The sequence below is a fragment of the Pristiophorus japonicus genome, chromosome 9 (assembly GCF_044704955.1).
Source record: "Pristiophorus japonicus isolate sPriJap1 chromosome 9, sPriJap1.hap1, whole genome shotgun sequence".
Lineage (NCBI taxonomy): Eukaryota > Metazoa > Chordata > Chondrichthyes > Pristiophoridae > Pristiophorus > Pristiophorus japonicus.
In genome coordinates this window covers 211,262,411-211,274,608 of record NC_091985.1, presented here as the reverse complement: position 1 = coordinate 211,274,608, position 12,198 = coordinate 211,262,411, and the positions used below count along the sequence as shown (strand labels likewise).

The window sequence follows — 12,198 nt, the reverse complement described above, 5'->3', positions numbered from 1 at the left end:
GGGAGTGTCTGATGGGACCGTAAAGAGAGAGCTTTACTCTGTATCTAACTCGTTCAGTACCTGCCCTGGAGTGTTTGATGTGACAGTGTAGAGGGAGCTTTACTCTGTATCTAACCCGTGCTGCACCTGCCCTGGGATTGCTTGATGGGGTAGTGTAGAGGGAGCTTTACTCTGTATCTAACCAGTACTGTACCAGCAATGGGCGTGTTGGTGAACCAGGGTAGAGGGAGCTTTATGCTGTATCTAGGAGCTTTACTCTGTATCTAAATGATGCTGTATTTACCCTGTGAGTTTTCAATGGTAATTGCAGAGCAAGCTTTGCACTGTATCTAAACTGTGCTGCACCTGCCCTGGGAGTGATTGATGGGAAGGTATAGAGGGGGATTTTCTCTATCTAACCAGTGCTGCACCTGCCCTGTTTGATGGGACAGTGCACAGGGATCTTTGCTCTGTATCTAACCCGTGCTGTACCTGTCCTGGAAATGTCTAATGGGACAGTGTAGAACATAAGCACAAAACTAACATAAGAAATAGGAGCAGGCCATACGGCCCATCGCGCCTGCTCCACTACCCAACACGATCATGGCTGATCCGATCATGGACACAGGTCCACTTCCCTGTCCGTTCCCCATAACCCTTTATTCCCTTCACTTTTATTCTCTTATCGGTTAATAAACTGTCTATCTCTCTCTTAAATGTATTCAATGTCTCGGCTTCCATAGCTCTCTGAGGCAGCGAATTGCACAGATTTATAACCCTCAGAAGAAATTTCTCCTCATCTCAGTTTTAAATGGGTGGCCCCTTATTCTAAGATTATGCCCCCTAGTTGTAGTCTCCCCTATCAGTGGAAACATCCTCTCTGCATCCACCTTGTCAAGCCCCCTCATAATCTTATACATTTCGATAAGATCACCTCTCATTATTCTGAATTCCAATGAGTAGAGGCTCAACCTTCTCAACCTTTCCTCATAAGTCAAACCCTCTCATCTCCGGAATCAACCTCGTGAACCTTCTCTGAACTGCCTTCAAAGCAAGTATATCCTTTCTCAGATATGGAAACCAAAACTGTACGGAGTATTCTAGATGTGGCCGCACCAATATCCTGTATAACTGTAGCAAGACTTCCCTGCTTTTATACTCCATCCCCTTTGCAATAAAGGCAAAGTAAATGAGTTGACGGCACAAATCATTGCAAATGGGTATGATTTGGTGGCCATTACAGAAACGTGGTTGCAGGGTGGCCAAGACTGGGAATTAAACATACAGGGGTATCTGACAATTTGGAAAGATAGACAAGAAGGGAAAGGAAGTGGGGTAGCTCAGTTAATAAAGGATGATATCAGGGCAGTTGTGAGAGATTATATTGGCTCTAATGAACAAAATGTTGAATCATTGTGGGTGGAGATTAGAGATAGTAAGGGGAAAAAGTCACTGGTCGGCGTAGTTTATAGGCCCCCAAATAATAACTTCATGGTGGGGCGGACAATAATCAAGGGAATAATGGAGGCATTTTAAAAAGGAACGGAAGTAATCATGGGGGATTTTAACCTACATATCGATTGGTCAAATCAAATTGCATGGGGTAGCCTGGAGGAGGAATTCATAGAATGCATACGGGATTGTTTCTTAGAACAGTATGTTACAGAACCTACAAGGGAGCAAGCTATCTTAGATCTGGTCCTGTGTAATGAGACAGGAATAATAAACGATCTCCTAGTAAAAGATCCTCTCGGAATGAGTGATCACAGTATGGTGGAATTTGTAATACAGATTGAGGGTGAGGAAGTAGTGTCTCAAACGAGAGTACTATGCTTAAACAAAGGGGACTACAGTGGGATGAGGGCAGAGTTGGCTAAAGTAGACTGGGTAGATAGACTAAACGGTGGCACAATTGAGGAACAGTGGAGGACTTTTAAGGAGCTCTTTCATAGTGCTCAACAAAAATATATTCCAGTGAAAAAGAAGGGCGGTAAGAGAAGGGATAACCAAGGAAATAAAGGAGAGCATCAAATTAAAAACCAATGCGTATAAGGTGGCCAAGATTATTAGGAAACTAGAAGATTGGGAACATTTTAAATGACAGCAAAGAATGACTAAGAAAGCAATAAAGAAAGGAAAGAGAGATTATGAAAGTAAACTTGCGCAAAACATAAAAACAGATAGTAAAAGCTTTTACCAATATATAAAACGGAAAAGAGTGACAAAGTAAATGTTGGTCCCTTAGATGATGAGAAGGGGGATTTAATAATGGGAAATGTGGAAATGGCTGAGACCTTAAACAATTATTTTACTTCGGTCTTCACAGTGGAAGACACAAAAACCATGCCAAAAATTGCTAGTCACGGGAATGTGGGAAGGGAGGACATAAGAACATAAGAATTAGGAACAGGAGTAGGCCATCTAGCCCCTCGAGCCTGATCCGCCATTCAATAAGATCATGGCTGATCTGGCCGTGGACTCCACTTACCCGCCCGCTCCCCGTAACCTTGAGACAATCACTATCACTAGGGGGGTAGTGCTGGACAGGCTAATGGATCTCAAGGTAGACAAGTCCCCTGGTCCTGATGAAATGCATCCAAGGGTATTAAAAGAGATGGCAGAAGTTATAGCAGTAAAACAGTAAAAGGGAATATTATTTGAATGGGGAGAAATTACAACATGCTGCGTGCAGAGGGACCTGGGGGTCCTTGTGCATGAATCGCAAAAAGTTAGTTTGCAGGTGCAGCAGGTAATCAGGAAGGCGAATGAAATGTTGGCCTTCATTGCGAGAGGAATGGAGTACAAAAGCAGGGAGGTCCTGCTGCAACTGTACAGGGTATTGGTGAGGCCGCATCTGGAGTACTGCGTGCAGTTTTGGTCACCTTACTTAAGGAAGGATATACTAGCTTTGGAGGGGGTACAGAGACGATTCACTAGGCTGATTCCGGAGATGAGGGGGTTACCTTATGATGATTGATTGAGTAGACTGGGTCTTTACTCGTTGGAGTTCAGAAGGATGAGGGGTGATCTTATAGAAACATTTAAAATCATGAAAGGGATAGACAAGATAGAGGCAGAGAGGTTGTTTCCACTGGTCGGGGAGACTAGAACTAGAGGGCGCAGCCTCAAAATACGGGGGAGCCAATTTAAAACCGAGTTGAGAAGGAATTTCTTCTCCCAGAGGGTTGTGAATCTGTGGAATTCTCTGCCCAGGGTAGCAGTTGAGGCTAGCTCATTCAAATCACAGATAGATAGATTTTTAACCAATAAGGGAATTAAGGGTTATGGGGAGCGGGTGGGTAAGTGGAGCTGAGTCCATGGCCAGATCAGCCATGATCTTATTGAGTGGTGGAGCAGGCTCGAGGGGCTAGATGGCCTACTCCTGTTCCTAATTCTTATGTTCTATGTTCTATTCCATTGGCCTTCCTGATCACTTGCTGTACCTGCATATTAACCTTGTGTGTTTCATGCAGAAGTACCCCTAGGTCCCGCTGTACTGCAGCACTTTGCAATTTTTCTCCATTTAAATAATAACTTGCTCTTCGATTTTTTTCTGCCGAAGTGTATAACCTCACACTTTCCAACATTATACTCCATCTGCCAAATGTTTGCCCATTCACTTAGCTTGTCTATGTCCTTTTGCAGGTTTTTTGTGTCCTCACACATTGCTTTGCCTCCCATCTTTGTATCATCAGCAAACTTGGCTACATTACACTTGGACCCTTCTTCCAAGTCATTAATATAGATTGTAAATAGTTGGGGTCCCAGCACTGATCCCTGCAGCACCCCACTAATTACTGATTACCAATCCGAGAATGAACCATTTATCCCGATTCTCTGTTTTCTGTTAGTCAGTTTTCTATCCATGCTAATCCCTCGGAATCGAGGCAGATTTGCTTCCACTCTTAGAATGAGTCCTTAGGTGGCTGAACAGTCCAATATGAGAGCCAGTCTCTGCCACAGGTGGGACAGACAGTCATTGAGGGTAAGAGAGGGTGGGACAGGTTTGCCGCATGTTCTTTCTACTGCCTGCGCTTGTTTTCTGCATGCACTCGGTGATCAGACTCGAGGCGCTCAGTGCTCTCCAGGATGCACTTCCTCCACTTAGGGCGGTGTTTGGCCAGGGACTCACAGGTGTCAGTGGGGATGTTGCACTTTATCAGGGAGACTTTGAGGGTGACCTTGTAATGTTTCCTCTGTCCACCTTTGGCTTGTTTGCCATGCAGGAGTTCAGAGGGAGAACGCTTGATTTGGGAGTCTCATGTCTGGCATGCGGACAATGTGGCCTGCCCAGCGGAGCTGATCAAGTGTGGTCAGTGCCTCAATGCTGGGGATGTTGGCCTCGTCGAGGACAGTAATGTTGGTGTGTCTATCCTCCCAGGGGATTTGTAGGATCTTGCGGAGGCATCGTTGGTGGTATTTCTCCAGCGACTTGAGGTGTTTACTATACATGGTCCATGTCTCTGAGCCATACAGGAGGGCGGTTATTACTCCAGCCCTGTAGACCATGAGCTTGGTGGTAGATTTGAGAGCCTGGTCTTCGAACACGCCTTTCCTCAGGCAGCCAAAGGCTGCGCTAGCGCACTGGAGGCAGTGTTGAATCTCCACATCAATGTCTGCTTTTGTTGATAATAGGCTCCACGTTGTCCAGGGCTGCGACATGGATCTTGATGACTGGGGGGCCGTACTGTGCGGCAAGGACAGGCTGGTGGAGGACTTTGTCTTACGGATGTTTAGCATAAGGCCCATGCTTTCGTACGCCTCAGTAAATACGTCGACTATATCCTGAAGTTCAGTCTCTGAATGCGCGCAGATGCAGGCATCGTCCGTGTACTGTAGCTCGACGACAGAGGTTGGGGTGGTCTTGGACCTGGCCTGGAGACTGTGAAGGTTGAACAGCTTCCCACTGGTTCTGCAGTTTAGTTCCACTCCAGCGGCGAGCTTGTTGAGTGTGAGGTGGAGCATGGCAGCGAGGAAGACTGAGAAGAGGGTTGGGGCAATGACGCAGCCATGTTTGACCCCGGTCCAGACATGGATTGGGTCTGTAATGGATTCGTTGGTAAGGATCACGGCCTGCATGTCATCGTGGAGCAGGCGGAGGATGTTGACGAACTTTTGGGGGCATTCGAAACAGAGGAGGACGCTCCATAGACCCTCGCAGTTGACAGTGTCAAAGGCCTTTGTAAGGTTGAAGGCGGCCTTGTATAAGGCCTTCTTCGACCTTACACATATATTACACCCAACCCAGTGAACTTTTATCTTGTGCAGTAACCTTTTATGTGGCACCTTGTCAAATGCCTTTTGGAAGTCCAAATACATCACATCCACTGGTTCCCCTTTACCCACCATGTTTGTTACATCCTCAAAGAATTCCAGCAAATTTGTCAAACATGACTTCCCCTTCATAAATCCATGCTGACTCTGCCTGACTGAATTATGTTTTTCCAAATGTCCTGCTACTGCTTCTTTAATAATGGGCTAGAACATTTTCCCAACCACAGGTGTTAGGCTAACTGATCTATAGTTACCTGCTTTTTGTCTGCCTCCTTTTTTTTAAAAATGGGGGTGTTACATTTGCAGTTTTCCAATCTGCTGGGACCTCCTCAGAATCCAGGAATTTTGGTAAATTAAAACCAATGCATCCACTATTCCTGCCGCTACTTCTCTTAAGACCCTAGGATGCAAGCCATCAGGTCCAGGGGATTTATCTGCCTTTAGTCCCATTATCCTACTGAGCACTACCTTCATTGTGATTGTGTTAAGTTCATCGCCCCTCCCCGCCCCCCCCCCCACCACCCCCATAGCCCCTTGACTATCCACTGTTGGGATATTTTTAGTGTCCTCTACCATAAAGACTGATACAAAATATTTGTTCAGCGTTTCTGCCATCTCCATGTTCCCCATTACTAATTCCACGGTCTCATCCTCTAAGGGACCAACATTTACTTTAGCCACTCTTTTCCTTTTTATATACCTATAGAAACTCTTGCTATCTGTTTTTATATTTTGTGCTAGTTTACTTTCATAGTCTATCTTCCCTTTTTTAATCATTTTTTGAGTCATTCTTTGCTGGCTTTTAAAAGCTTCCCAATCTTCTGTCCTCCCACTAGTTTTGGCCACTTTATTTGCCCTTGTTTTTAAATTGGATACCGTCCTTTATTTCTTTAGTTTGCCACAGATGGCTATCTTTTCTTTTACACCCTTTCCACCTCACTGGAATATATTTTTCTTGAGAGTTGTGAAATATCTCCTTAAATGTACATCAACTGTTCTACACTTTAATCTATTTTCCCAGTCCACTTTAGCCAACTCTGCCCTCATACCTTTGCAGTCTCCTTTATTTAAGCTTCGTACGCTGGTTTGAGATCCAACTTTTTCGCCCTCCATCTGAAATTGAAATTCAACCTTGATCACTCATTCCAAGAGGATCCTTCACCAGGAGATTATTTATTAATCCTGTCTCATTACACAGAACCAGATCGAAGATAGCCTGCCCCCTGGTTGGTTCCGTTACATACTGCTCAAGAAACTCATCCCTTATGCACCCTATGAACTCTTAGTAGAACTATGTAGAGAGAGCTTTGCTCTGTATCTATCCCATGCTGTACCTGCCCTGGGAATGTCTGATGGAAGAGTGGAGAGTGAGCTTTGCTCTGTATCTATCTGATGCTGTACCTGCCCTGGGAGCATTTGAGGGAACAGTGTAGAGGGAGCTTTGCTCTATATCTTTCCTTTGCTGTACCTGCCCATTATCCCTACTCTCTGCCTCCTGCCGTTTAGCTAATTCCATAACCAGGTCAATAATTTGCCCTCAATTCTGTTAGATAACAGTTTCTTATGTGGGACTTTATCTAATGCCTTCTGGAAATCCATATAAATAAAATTACACCAAACTCATAGCGAATTATTTCTCCCATTGAATTATTTTTAGTCTCGCTTCTCTCACTGGTATTTTGCCAATACCTTCCCTGGATCCCAAGGCTAGGAGAGGCACTCTGGAAGGTATGGGGAGCTGGGACTTGTCCATGAGAGTAACCGAATGTATAAAAACTGAGATAATCTAGAGTGAGAAAGGAGAAAAGGCCCCAAAGTGGAGCAGTGGGTAGGTAACAGGACATCAATTAGTCTCCTCCTGTCTTACAGAAATAAAGAGCATAAGAAATAGCAGCAGGAGTAGGCCATATCGCCCCTCGAGCCTGCTCCGCCAGTCAATAAGATCATGGCTAATCTTTTATCTCAACTCCACTTTCCTACACTATTCCCATATCCCTTGATTCCCCAAATTTACAAAAATCTATCCATCTCTACCTTGAATATACTCAGACTGAGCTTCCACACTCTCTGGGGTGGAGAATTCCAAAGATTCACTGCCCTCGGAGTGAAGAAATGTCTCATCTCAGTCCTAAATGGCCGACCCGTTAATCTGAAACTGTGACACCTAGTTCTAGACTGTACATCCAGGGGAAACATCCACCCTGTCAAGTCCTGTAAGCATTTTACATGTTTCAATGAGATCACTTCTCATTCTTCTACATTCCAGAGCATATAGGCCCAGTCTGCTCAATCTCTCCTCATAGGGCAACAACCGCCCCCAATCCCGGGAAACAGTCCGGTGAACCTTCATTGCACTCCCGCTATGGCAAGTATATCCTTCCTTAGGTAAGGAGACCAAAACTGTAGACAATACTCTCGGTGCGATCTCACCAGGGCCCTATATAACTGCAGTAAGACATCTTTACTCTTATCCTCAAATCCTCTTGTAATAAAGGCCAACATACCATTTGCTTTCTTAATGTCTTGCTCTACCTGCATGTTAACTTTCAGTGATTTGTGTACAAGTGAACATTTCCCCATCTCTCACCATTTAAAAAATACTCTGCTTTTCTATTTTGCCTACCAAAGTGGATAACTTCACATTTCTCCACATTATGGGCCCAAGTTTCCACGTGATTTGCGCCTGAATTTTAGGAGCAACTGGTGGAGAACGGACTATCTTAGAAATCGCAATTCTCCACATTTTTTTTTCTGCAGTTCTAGTCAGGTAGAACAGTTCCACTTTGGAACAGAATTTTTTCTTCAAAAGGGGGCGTGTCTGGCCACTGACGCCTGATTTGAAAGTTTCCACAGTGAAAACATACTCCAAACTAACTTAGAATGGAGCAAGTGAAGATTTTTGTAGAACTGAAAAAACCTGTTCTGCACATTAAAAAAATCAGGCGCAGGTTACAAATTAGGCGTCCAGAACGAGGTGGGGTGGGGAGGGGGGGGGAAAGGGAAGTCATTAAATTCTATAATAAATCCTTATTTATACTTCTACAAATATTATACAAATAAATCCAACCTGAATAAACATTTATAAGCAAAGAAAAGATTAAATAAACCATCTTCCTACCTGTGTGAAAGTGCTTCAACCATGAAGAATTCTGCAGCCGTTTGTTCCCGCAGAGCGGGGGGGGGGGGGGGGGGGGGAGAAGGAAACAGCTGTTCGTTCCTGGAAGGGGGGGGGAAGGAGACAGTGAGAAGGCTGCAAGAAGCCTCAGTGCTGATGGCAATAGCTTTTATTAAAAAATGTTCAAAAATTAAACAGCTACAAAGAACTACAAAAATGGCCGAGTGCCAATGTTTCCTTCACACTGCGCGTGCGCGAACGCTCCAACGTGCACGCGCAGCGTTGCCGGCAGGAAAAAAAATAATTTAAATAGTACCCGCCCCCTCCCACTTACAAAATCGGTGCGAGTGTAGGCTCCGCCCCCCTGGGCACCGCGCCAAACAGACAAGGAGCTGCAAAGCGCTCCAGAATCGCGTGTTTTTTTTCCGGCGCCATTTTAGGCACAAAAAACGGGCGCCCAGCTCGGAGGGGCGCCCGTTTTTTATCGTGTGGAAACTTGGGCCCTATATTCCATTTTCCATGTTCTTACCCGCTCACTTAGACTGTCTATATCTCCTTGAAGTCTCTTTGCATCCTCCTCACAACTTATATTCCCACCTAGCTTTGTGTCATCGGCAAACTTGGATATTCAGGTTGAACCTCCCTGGTCCGGCAACCTCTCTGGTCCGGCATCATTCCCGAAGGGACGCGACCCGCACTGTGTCCCGGGGCTGGCTGCTCCTCCACTCTCCTCCTCCCCCCCCCCCCCCCCCCCCGATGGGTTGGAGAGGGAGTGAGGAGAGCAGCGGTTGACCGAGGTGCTGAAGCTGGGCCCAAAATGCTGTGCAGTGGGCTTCTGCACAACACATACACAGAACGCCGCCGGGTCGTTGTGCAGCATTTTGGGCCCAGCTTCGGCTCCTCGGTTGGCTGCCGCACTCCTGGCTCCCTCTCCGCGCCGATCCAACCGGGGAGGGGGCAACGGCTGGCCCTGGGACATAGCGGTCCCCCCACCCCCTGGGACAGAGAGTGAGCCCCACCGCCCCCCCGGGACACAGGACACAGCATGCCCCCCTCCCCCCGGGACACAGAACACAGCGTGCTCCCCGGGACACAGGACACAACATGCCCCCCTACCCCCGGGATCACAGGACACAGCGTGCCCCCACCCCCCCGGGACACAGAACACAGCGTGCCCCCCTTACCCCGGGACACAGCATGTGGCCCGACCTGGGGGAGGGGAGCACTGGAGACGGCGGGGAGAGGAGGAGCAGCCAGCCCCAGGTCAGCAGTACACTATATTCTTGTTTAACTGTAACGCTTCTGTGCGGTTTGGTTTTGCTTTTTCTAACGGAGAGCTCTGGACAACAGCTTCACGCCACCTCGTGTCAACTGGACTCTGACCTGGATTCCAGTGAATGGAGCAGAAACCTGTCCGGAAACTTTGCTGACAATGGGATTTTTAAGTCTGGGGTCTGCGTAATCTCCCGTGGTCCAGAAAATTCTCTGGTCCGGCACCGGTCAGGTTCCGAGGATGCCGGACTGGAGAGGTTCAATCTGTGTAACATTTGGTCCCTTCAGCCCAATCATTGATATAGATTGTGAATAGCTGGGGCCCAAGCACCGATCCTTGCGGTACCCCATTAGTTACAGCCTGCCAACCCAAAAATGACCCGTTTATTCCTATCCTCTGTTTTCTCTCCGTTAACCAATCCTCAGGCCATGCTAGTATTTTACCCTTGATCCCATGGGCCCTCATTTTGTTCAATAACCTTTTGTGTGGCACCTTATCAAATGCCTTCAGAAAATCCAAATACACCCCATCCACTGGTTCTCCCTTATCTATTCTGCTAGTTACAACCTCAAAAACTAACAGATTTGTCAAACATGATTTCCCTTTCATAAATTCATGTTGACTCTGCCCAATCTTATTATTCTCTAAATGCCCTGTTACCACCTCCTTAATAATAGATTCTAGTATTTCCCCTGCTACTGATGTCAGGCTAATTGGTCTGTAGTTCCATGTTCTCTCTCCCTCCTTTCTTAAATAGAATCATAGAAGTTTACAGCATGGAAGGAGGCCATTTTGACCCATCGTGTTCGCGCCAGCCAACAAGAGGCAATCCAGCCTAATCCCACTTTCCAGCTCTAGGTCCGTAACCCTGCAGGATACGGTACTTCAAGTGCACATCCAGGTACTTTTTAAAATGTGGTAGAGTTTCTGCCTCTACCACCCTTTCAGGCAGTGAGTTCCAGACCCCCACAACCCTCTGTGTGAAGAAATTTTCCCTTAAATCCCCTCGAAGCCTTCTACGATTTACTTTAAATTTATGCCCCCTGGTTGTTGACCCCTCTGCTAAGAGAAATAGGCCCTTTCTATACACTATATCTAGGCCCTCATAATTTTATACACCTCAAAGAGGTCTCCCCTCAGCCTCCTCTGTTCGAAGGAAAACAACTCCAGCCTATCCAACCTGTCCTCATAGCTAAGATTCTCCACTCCCAGCAACATCTTCGTAAATCTCCTCTGTACCCTGTCCTGTGCAAGCACATCCTTCCTGTAATGTGGTGACCAGACTGCACACAGTACTCCAGCTGTGGCCTAACCAGTGTTATATACAGTTCAAGCATAACCCCCCCTGCTCTTATAGTCTATGCCTCGGCTAATAAAGGCAAGCATTCTGTTATGTATTTAACCCCTTGTAACCTGCATCACACCTGTCCACCAGAGGGCCTACCTGTTGGAAGATATCAATCAACTGGTCAGGTGGCAGAACAGTGGCAAATGGAATTTAGTCCGGAGAAGTGTGAAGTAATGCATTTGGGGAGGGCTAACAAGGAAAGGGATTACACATTAAATGGTAGGACACTGAGAAGTGTAGAGGAACAAAGGGATGTGCATGTCCACAGATCCTTGAAGGTAGCAGGCCAGGTAGATAAGGTGGTTAAGAATGCATACGGAATGTGTTACACTCATAATAAATGGTCAGACCGAGTACTGTGTGTAATGAGCAAGTGTGACCTTAGTTGGAGTCCCAAGGGATCTCAGCATCCCTTGGGAGCACAGTATATAAGCAGGCCACCCACGAGGTACCTGCACTCTGGAACTATAATAAAGGAGCTAAGGTCACACTTGCTCATTACACACAGTACTCGGTCTGACCATTTATTATGAGTGTAACACATTCCGTATGCGTTCTTAACCACCTTATCTACCTGGCCTGCTACCTTCAAGGATCTGTGGACATGCACATCCCTTTGTTCCTCTACACTTCTCAGTGTCCTACCAATTAATGTGCAATCCCTTTCCTTGTTAGCCCTCCCCAAATGCATTACTTCACACTTCTCCGGACTAAACTCCATTTGCCACTGTTCTGCCCACCTGACCAGTTGATTGATATCTTCCTGCAGTCCACAGCTTTCTTCTTCATTATCATCACACGGCCTATTTTTGTATCATCTGCAAACTTCTTAATCATATTCCCTACATTCAAGTCTAGATCATTGATGTATACCGCAAAAAGCAAATATTGGTGTTACATCAGCTACCCTCCAATCCACAGGAACTGTTCTAGAATCTATGGAATTTTGGACGATGACAACCAATACATCCACTATTTCTAAAGCAACCTCTTTCAAAACCCTAGGATGTAGGCCATCAGGTCCAAGGGACTTATCGGCTTTTGGTCCCATTCATTATTCAAGTACTATTTTTTTTACTAATACCAATTTCTTTCAGTACTCATTCTCACTAGACTCCTGATACTTCACTATTTCAAGGAGGTTTTTTGAATCTTCTTCTGTGAAGACAGGCACAATGTAGTTGTTTAATTTATCTGCCATTTCCTTAT

At 46.0% G+C, this 12,198-nt stretch overlaps 2 protein-coding genes across 2 annotated transcripts in view; one reads left to right on the top strand and one right to left on the bottom strand.

Annotated features, from left to right (window-relative positions):
• Positions 1-8,450, bottom strand: part of LOC139273606 (zinc finger protein 850-like) — a 64,445-nt gene extending 55,995 nt beyond the window's left edge. The window contains exon 1 of the mRNA XM_070890565.1: positions 8,372-8,450. The gene's annotated coding sequence lies outside the window, so the exon portion shown is untranslated. The remainder of the gene's footprint in view (positions 1-8,371) is intronic.
• Positions 1-12,198, top strand: part of LOC139273608 (zinc finger protein 850-like) — a 560,896-nt gene that overhangs the window by 152,819 nt on the left and 395,879 nt on the right. The gene's annotated exons all lie outside the window — the stretch shown is intronic.